Below are 9,289 nucleotides of genomic sequence, written 5' to 3'. Positions count from 1 at the left end.
GGGCCAATTCCAGCATGACAGGGGGGACCTCCTTGATCACGGCACAGGCAGGCCTTCCAGACCGCACGCCGGAGTCCTGGTCCCAACACGAGCAACGGGGCAAGCGCTCTGTCCAGGCTGCACCACCCGGTCCCCCCACTCCTGCATCCAGACCCGCGCGGCGACTGAGGGACAACGGTCACGCTGCTGCTGTGGATGTGTCACCTACGTGGAGGCGCTAGGCGTGGACCCAGCAAGCCAAGAGGGCGAGGAACCACATGTGAAAGGTCTCAGGGTCAAAGCCACCCTTGAACTTGGCCAGAAGAGAAAGCAGCTGGGAGTGGCTTCAGCCTGGAGCTGCAGGGGAGGGGTGGGGTGGGAGGGGAGCCACTGTAGAAGGGGGAGGGCAGGGGCCTGGACTGTGGCAACGGGGGCAGAAACGGGGGTGCGGGCAGAGGGGGCTGGCAACAGAGGAAGTGGTGGCCGCAGAGACGCCTCGTTTGCAGGTAGATGGTGCTTCCGTCCGAGGTGGGACGAGCGGGTCAGCAGGTGTTTGGGGGCCTGTTTCCCGGAGACACCCCGGCACAGGTGTCCGAGGGCAGCTGGGTCCAGGGGGCGGACAGCAACGGTCAGCATCTGTTGAACTTAGCTGTGGGCAAGATGGCCCTGGAAGGATGAGGCGTGGCCCCTAGAGGAGCAAGGGGGGGGGACTCAGTTACTAGAGCCTGGAGCTGGAGGGTAGAGGGGGGTGAGGAGGGCCTTTGTGCAGGGGCGCAGGCCCCCACAGCCATCTCGCGGGGAGAAAACCCAAAACCCAATACACCGCCTTGCTCTCCTACACTCCACTGCCTGGTGGTCCATTCCAGGGGCGAGCCCGGAGGGAAGCCAGTGGGCCTCCTCCGTGTGGCCCGCCCAGATTCACACCCTGGGACACACAGCAAGCAGAAAGCGTGCCCAAGAGCACAGCCTACCTAAGGAGGCAGCCGCAGAGAAGAAAGGGATTGGCAGCCTGCTGTGCCCCGGAGCCCTGAGTGGGGATCTGAGGGCAATGCACACGTTCTTCCACGGACGGCTCTACAAAGAGGAGGAGCTGGGGGCGCCTGGGGGGCTCTGTCGGTCAAGCGTCTGACTTCGGCTCAGGTCACGATCTCACGGTTCGTGGGTTCGAGCCCCATATCGGGCTCTGTGCTGACGGCTCGGAGCCTGGAGCCTGCTTCCGATTCTGTGTCTCCCCCTCTCTCTGCCCCTCCCCCACTCACGCTCTGTCTCTCTCTCTCTCTCTCTCTCAAAAATAAACAAAACGTTAAAAAAACAAACAAAGAGGAAGAGCTGGAAGAGAGGCTAGAGGAGGCCAAGCATTAAGGCAGGTGTGCTTCTGTTCAGTAAGAGCCCCAAGCGGAGCCATGGACCCTGCAGTGCAGGAGAGAGAGGATGCCGGACAGACAGGACGCAAGAGAGACAGGATGCAGAAGAGGGAAGGCCTTAGGAGAGCTGAGGACGCGGCCGAGGGAGGGGGTGCCAGGGAGCGAGGGGCCAGGAGAGCGGGGATGCGGTAGAAGGGGCAGAAGGCGACGTAACTGACAGGGTGGACGTCGAGGGCAAGAGCAGCTGGGCCCGATCCCAAGGCTGGGGAGGGCCCAGGCAGGTGGGAAGGGGGGCTGCCCCTTGCACAGACGCTGGGGACGCAGGGACAGTCCGCGCGTCGGAGGAGCGTCTTGCTCACGCGTGGGGGGCCTTGGGCTCGGGGTCCGGGTCTGGCCAGGGGGGCCGAGTGAGCAAGCTGAGGACTCTGGGGGAACATGGCTGGGGAGTAGTTCGGAGACAGCTCCCCGAGGCAGAGCCAGCTGGGTATTGATGGAGTCCGTGTGCACCATGGCAGGGCAGGGAAGGACTCGGGGGGGGGGGGGGGGGGGGGGCGATCCACAGGGGCAAGGATGAGGGACCCAGGTGGTGATGGGTCACCCACAGGGATGTGGGCGCTGAGGTGGAACCCGGTGGGAGAGGCAGGCAAGGGCTGGGGGTGGAGTAGGGTGAAGGGCGGGGGTGGGGGGCCCAAGCAGGTTGCCTGGGGTGGGAGAGGAAGAGCCAGGTCAGCCTCGGCCAGAGGAGGATGTAGGGCCGTGTGGTGGGGACCCCTGGGCTCCCTGGACACCAGCAGCCTATTATAGAGGGGGAGACCGAGACCCCGCGTGGCAAAAAATGGGGCGCCACACCCCAAGGCCTGCAGGACTCAGACGTGCCTCTCCGAGCTCTATTTCGTGCTTCCCAATGTAGGTCCGTTGTGCTCATGTTGGGGGTGGCACAGGTGGGTGTCGGGGCAGGTGATCCACCAAGGCCCACGGAACCCCCAGCCCCGGCTCTGCCCAGTCCACATACGGGGGCTGGGAAACGGGGGGAGGGTGTATGGGTGGGGGCGCATTTTTGTGGAAGCAGTGGATGTGCTCACCATGTGGGTAATTATGACCACAGGGGTGACAGGTGCCTACAGGGAGGAGACAATGCGACTGTGTCTCCAGGCAGCGTGGGCGGATACAGAGTAGGAGTTGCGGGGGCCCAGGGGGTGGGCTGCTGGGGGGGGGGGCTGTCTGCAGAGGGTGGATCTGGGGGTACCGGGCGATATGGGGGTGCACCGGCAGCGTGCACGTGAGCCTGTGTGTGGGAGGAGGGGAGGGTGTGGGTGGGTGGGAGCTCATTAGCAGGAGCCTGGTCTCCATGCAGAGCCTGGACGGGAGCCCGTGTCTGGCAGCCTCATTTCAGCCCGCACCAGCCCCCCGTCTGTCTTACTGTGGCTCCCCATCTGCCCCAGAAGCCCCCAGGTGCCCGCCAGGAATGGCCAGGGCAGTCGCACGCCGAGTCAACCAGGTCAGAGCAGGGGGTGAGCGCAGAAGGCCCTCGCTCGGGGCAGGGAAGAGTAGCTTCCGTTTCCCATCTGAGGTTCCCACCCCACCCTGGCTCCTGTGGGGGGCAGGAGGGCCTCCCCACCCAGCCTGTGAAGGTCAGGGTAAGCAGCCCAGGTTCAGGGGAGGGGAGCCACTCTCCCAACTCCCGGAGCAGGAGGGAACAGAGCCAGCTCTCCAGCCGCCGCCCCCCACCCCCACCCCTACCCATCCAGACCCTGGCTCGGGGCCCCTCTGGGTTTTCCAAGCTCCTGGGCCAGCCTGGGGCAGCAGCTGTGCTCTCTTCCTCCAGGCGATCCTGCCCTTGATCCCAGTGATAGGCACTTCTGCAGCCCCTCCCATCGATCCCAAAAGCCAGCCCCACCTCTGAACTCCCAGGCCCACCAGACACGCAGAACAGAGCGAACAAGGAGTTTTAAGAAAGGCAGGCAGAACTCACCCAGACGGCCAGGTGCTCAACTGACTGCCCACGGGAAACGGGCCCCAGCTCTACAGGCTAACAGGGAATGAAAGCGGGGCTTGTCCTTGCCCTGGCCCCGGCCCCCCATTGTCCTAGAGCAGGCCCCATGGCCTAGAGAGGCCCAGAGGTCATGCTGGGACCTGGGAAGGGCCGCCTGCGCCCAGCACGCCTCTATTCCTTTTGGATTCCCCCTTACTTGACCGCTAGCAACTCCACGGCCAACGCGAGAAGCTAAGAGGCCCCTCCCGACGTCTCTCCACCCGTTCATCCACCATCTTCCACCTGCCCGCCCATCCCGACATACCTCGGTCCATCCACTCATTGACCCGGAAAGCCAGCCCGTAAGCGTCCATTCCAGGGACGTATCCAACTGTATCGACCAACCTGTTCATGTATCTCTCAGCCCGTCCACGGATCCAGCCAGCGGCCCAACCATTAGTCCCTCTGGCCACCTGACGATGCAACCGGTCGTCTACGGATTCATCTTCCCGTCGATTCACCACCACCCACCATCCCCACACAGTGCACTCACCCAGCCAGCCAGCCACCGACCTGCCCACCGTCGGACCAGGACCGATCGGTCCCGCTATCCATCCACCTGTCTACTTACCCATCCACCCTCCCCCCTCCACTTGCTCGTTGTCAAAATCAAGGACCTCAGCCCCTTCCTAAGTCTGGGAAAGGCCAACCCCCGCCCCCAGCCCAACTTCCTTCCCCGGCCCTCCTCACTTGCTGCCGGCTCGAGACTATGTGCCCTTTCCTGCTGCACCCAGGCCTGCTCTCTGGGTGGACAGGGGGCCCCAGCGCCAGGGTCAGGAGAACACAGGCGGGATCCACGAACAGCGAGCGGTCCCACAACCACCTTCAGTGGCAGGCTGATCCTGCCCTGCCCCAGCCCAAGAACCCCGACCATATCCATGCACAATAAAGAGGAAACGTCACATCCTCCCAGAGACTCCCCCTCCTTTCTCCCTGCTTCCCACAGTAGTAACACCCCGTCTACGACAATCGCCCTCACACCTGTGGCACTCGGGCCAGACCCTGTTCTAAGCCCTCTACTTGCGCGATCCTCGCCATTACCCAGTCACCCCACAGTGGCACTGCCATACCCATTTTATAGGTGAGGCATGGAGAGGCTAAGAGAGAACGGAAGCTAACGTTGATTGGGTCCTGCTTACATGCCGAGCTGTGCTACGTGCTTTGCATGCATGACCCATTCAAACCTCACCACGGAGGGCACCCCCACTGGCATCCCCCTGTTACAGCTGGGGAAACCGAGGCCCGATAATGCATCCAAGGCCACAGAGCTGCAGAGTGGAAGCACTGGGATCTGAACTCAGCTTTCTGATTCCAAAGCCCGTGCTCTCAGCCACCCAGGCCCCTGCTGGTGGTGGGCAGCCAAGCTTTGCCCTAGAAAAGGTGTGGGCAACGGGTGGCCGAGGGCCCAGACACAAACGAGCTCCCACAACCCCGCCCAGTCTCAGCACTGGGTTCCGGTGACGAGTCTAGAACAGAGACCCCGGAGTGGGGCGGGCATCGGGGGTTTTAAGACATGCTCCAAGCCCGAGCACAATTTGTGAAGTCCTACCACGGCCCGGCCTTAGGAGCTAAACCAGCCGGGATGCTTCTGGCAACATTCAGTAGGGGGTCAGTAGAGGCTGGTCACAGGCAGGGCCTGGCTCCCCCAGGGCGGCAGTCAGTAGAGAACTTGAACAATTAACTTTCTTCCGATTATTAAGTCCCATGCACGTTGTAACACCACAGGAAGTTTGGGGAAATGAAGGGAAAAGGTGAGGAGGCTCAAGTCTTCTGTGAACTCCTCCGGCAAAACCACGGGCTGCCGAGACGTGGCCCTTGGTGCTGGCATCCGAGCGAACGGGCCGCACAGGCCCCTGCTTTCCTCGCCTCACACAGACGCCAGAGGGGTGCACGCAGGCCACTCGGAAGATGGAACGCACCTCCGGTCCTGGTTCATTCACCTGTTCCAACCCCAGTGCGCAGGGCCCGGGGAGGTCCACTGAGGCCAGGCTGGGAAAGCCTGGGGGACAGGAATCGTGGCCCCCTAGAAGCTGGGCACTGATCCCTGGAACCTGGGAGCGCTCCCTCCCATAGGCCAAGTGCTTGCGGACAAAATTCAGTCAACAGTCTTGAGATGAGCTGACCCTGGATCATTCGGGTGGGGCCCCAGTGCCATCACAAGGGTCCCTGTAAGGGGGCACAGGGAGGTCAGACTTACGAAGGAGAAACCGATGTGAAGGCAGAGGCAGAGACTGGAGAGAAGCGGCCTCAAGCCAAGGTCCTGGTGCCACCAGAAACTTCACAAGGTAGGGGGACAGGTCCCCTCTGGAGCCTCCGTGGGGAGCAGAGCGCCGACCACAAGGTGATCAGATCTCGGGTCTCCACAAGCGTAAGAGAGGACATTTGGTTGTCTTAAAGCCATGTTCGTGGTGACTGGGTACGACAGCTGTGTGGTTGGGGATTTTTGGAAAAGCGGGGCCAGCGGGAGCCGGCGGGGAGAGAGATAAGCCTGGGACTTCGAGGCAGGCCAGCCCCGAGGTCTGCAGGGGGAGCGCGAGCCGGTTTAGCTACAGCCCCCGCAGTCTTTTGGGGCTGCTGTGACAGAACAGCACAGGCCGGGGGCTCATAAACACAGGAACGGCCTTCTCACAGCTCTGGAGACTGGAAAGCTGAGAGCAGAGAGCCGGCACGGGCAGGTGGGGACTTCTTTCCGGGTCCTCTCGTGGTAGAAGGGATGAGGGAGCTCTCTGAGGCATGTCTTTTGAGGGTACCAAAGTCCCCACCTCCTAACAGCGTCACCTTGGGGGTTAGGTTTCAGCATTTGAATTTCGGGGACACACATTCAGACCACAGCACTGTCCTCCAAAGGCCAGAGGCCCGGGCGAGCTGAGGGTGTAGCTCCCGTCCAGCAGCCGATAGAGTCAAGGCCCAGGAAAAACTGATGTGCCAGTTTGAGTCCAAAGGCAGGAAAAAGGTAATGTCCCAGTTCAAAGGCAGGCAGGCAGGAAGAATTCTCTCCTACCTGGGGGAGGTCGGCTTTTGTTCTACGCAGGCCTGTGACTGGCTGGATGAGGCCCACCCTCAGCAGGGAGGGCACTCTGCGTTACTCACTCGACCAGTTTAAACACTAATCTCATCCAGGCACCCTCAGAAAAACCCAAAACGATGTTTGACCAAACATCTGGGCACCCCAAGGCTCAGTCGACACATAAACTTAGGCAACACAGGGGCACCTGGGGGGCTCAGTCGGTTAAGCCTCTGACTTGGCTTCGGCTCAGGTCATGATTTCACAGTTCGTGAGTTTGACCCTCGCGTCAGGCTCTGCGCTGACGGTGAGGCGCCTGCTGAGGAGTCTCTCTTCCTCACTCTCTGCCCCTCCCCCGCTTGCTTTCTCTCTCTCTCTCTCTCTCTCGAAATAAACTTAAGACAAGAAATTAGGCATCACAGCTGCCATGGGAAACTAGTACACGGCTCACGTGCCAGGGCAAGGAGCTCCCTCTTTGTCCCGAGGGCAGTAGGGAGCTACAGAAGAGTATTGAGCAGGGAAGCATCAGGGTCTGATTATATGTGACAAAGACCCTAGGTGGTGACTGAAGGGGAGACCCGGGAGGAGGCCCAGGCATGGCTGCAGGGATGCAGAGAGTGAGTTGTACCTGGGAGGGAATGAGCAGGTCCAGGCGGGCAGGACAGGAAAACGGAGGGGACAGCAGACGGGGAACAGTGGAATCCCAGGCTCCACTTAGCAAGGGGTGACCGAGGTGTCACAGCGCTCGCCACCTCTGCGTCGTCCGCACTGACACCCCTTGTCAGGATGCTCTAGCGGGGCCCGCAGGGGACTAGGTCCCGGCCCTACGCGGGGAACGCGACCCTGCGGGAATGACCTCAGCTCGGCCAAGCTCATGACTCTGTGGCTGCACCCCTCCCCGCCCCGCTGCCACCCCCAACCCCTGGTCTTGGGCGGGGGGCGGGGGGGGGGAAGGGGGGGTGAAACACATCTTTTTTACTGAAGGAAATGGAAACATCACCTCGCCTCCACTGTAATAAACTTTCTCTGCTAAATGGGGCATAATGAAATCCAGCCCCATAGCCTCATTTCCAGGCAACTTTATTCATTGTTATTTTTATTCCAAGAATTCCTTGGCATTTTCTGGGAGCCACTGAAGTGTTTAATAGCTGCCTAAGTAACAACGTATCCTGTTTGGAGCGAAACCCAGGAGCACATAGTGGCACCCGGGGGTTATCCCGGGAGGACACGTGAGGTCAGCGGGCCCCAGAGCAGAGTGAGGGGCACCTGGCCGGCCCCGGGGGGCCGAACGCGACAGAGTTTCGGGGCCTCCGGCTCACCGGGCAGGGTCACTTCTAAAACACCGGGGAGCCTGGGCGGAGGATGCAGTCGGGCCTCTGGCTTCCTTCCCAGGGCTGCCCCAGAGCCCGGTGAGGTGGAAAGGCACCGGCCCCTTCTGTACCTTCTCAGTGGCCAAACCAGAGGGCACCTCGTGTGCAGGGGCAGCAAGAGAAGGGCAGGGTCCGTGTCTCTTCTGTGTCCTGCACGGGGACCCCAAGGCAGCAGGAGAAGGCAGGGAATGAACCGACAGCAGGGAGGGCGGCTAGAGGTCAGTGAGGAGGCCACTGCCACGGCCAAGCGACAGCGTGGCCTGGAGTCTGGGGACAAGGGACATACAGAAGGGACTCACAGGCGGAGGCTAGGCCACCTGGAGGCGGACAGTCTGGACACGGGGCGCAGGGCAGCCAGGTTTGAGGCCGGCAGAGAGCAGCTGGGGCCGGGAAGGGGTGCCAGCCCAGGAGCAGCGTGGGGGCACTTTGGGGCGTCCAGGAGGCCCGGAGGGGTTCAGGTGCTGGAGTCAGGAGAGAGCTTGGGGAGGGAGGTCAGACGCGCACAGGGGCCGCCCCGGGCACTCCTTCGACAGCCCATCCGCTGCCCACGGTCCCTCGGTCCCCTCCGCACGCACGTGGCCACCAAGCCCCTCCTGGCTCGGTGAGAATTGGTGAGCTTTCAAGGAGGTCCAGCCGGTATGTTTCCCATTCTTGTTGCTTAAACCATTAAACGGCTCTTTTGTAAGAGTCACTTGATGCTCAGGAAGTCTTTTGAAGCCTTCAAAGAGCTTTTTAATAAGCGTTTCTAATCCTTTTCTCTTAAAAACAGGAAGTTACACTCTGCCAATCGTAAACACCAGAAGGTCCGAGTTTGGTTGGCGAGGCAGGAGCCACAGACTCCCGATGGCGACTAAACCCACCGGGGCTTGGCCAGGGCCCCGGCGCTCAGCAGCTCTGGGGCTGAGGACAGCCCAGGAGCCCCCGCGGGGGTCCCGGAGCCCAGGTGGGCAGCCCTCGCACAGGCCACGGCACAGGCCACCCTCCCCAAGGAGGGACGCGCCAAACCCGTGGCCCGCGGGGGTCCTTTCCACGAGTCCCTCTCCTGACAGCGGCCCCACCATCAGCCACATCAGAAACCCCAGAGTCACCCTCCTCCTCCTCGGCCCCGCCCCCTGCTGCTGCCCTTCCTACTCTCCGGATCTGGCCCCTCGACCCCCCCCCCTCCCCCGCAGAGACCCTGTCCAGGAACAGTGCTCCAGAATCTCCACCTGCCTGGGCCGGGAGGGGGTGGGGGCCAGGGCAGAGTGCGCAGGACCAGGCCCGCCTTCGTGCCCTCTGCTCTCCACTCCAACGACACCGATCACACTGCGACTCCCTACCTACGCCGTACCCTTCCCTCTGCCTGGAAAACCCTCCTTCCACTTTCCCACACAGCAAACTCCTATCCATCCCTCAAGGCCCCTCCTCTCCAAGGTCTTTTCCTGGCTCCCCCGGCAACCTTTCCCCTCCGATCCCAGAGCCTGTGTGCCACCCTCCTTCAAGCCTCTGCGATGCTCGGAGCACACACTGCATGTCACTGCAGAAGTACGGATGTATTTGT

The 9,289-nt window shown here is 62.0% G+C and overlaps 1 long non-coding RNA gene across 1 annotated transcript; it reads left to right on the top strand.

Annotated features, from left to right (window-relative positions):
• The first annotated feature begins 2,680 nt into the window (after positions 1–2,680).
• LOC125909159 (uncharacterized) lies at positions 2,681–4,284 on the top strand. The gene is made up of 2 exons (XR_007453563.1): positions 2,681–2,841; positions 3,169–4,284. It is a non-coding gene; the product is annotated as an uncharacterized LOC125909159 (long non-coding RNA).
• The last annotated feature ends 5,005 nt before the right edge of the window (positions 4,285–9,289 follow it).

Source organism: Panthera uncia (assembly GCF_023721935.1).
Source record: "Panthera uncia isolate 11264 chromosome B3 unlocalized genomic scaffold, Puncia_PCG_1.0 HiC_scaffold_1, whole genome shotgun sequence".
In the NCBI taxonomy this organism is placed as follows: Eukaryota; Metazoa; Chordata; class Mammalia; order Carnivora; family Felidae; genus Panthera; species Panthera uncia.
Note: the sequence above shows the minus strand (reverse complement) of the source record. Positions and strands in the feature narration are given on the sequence as shown.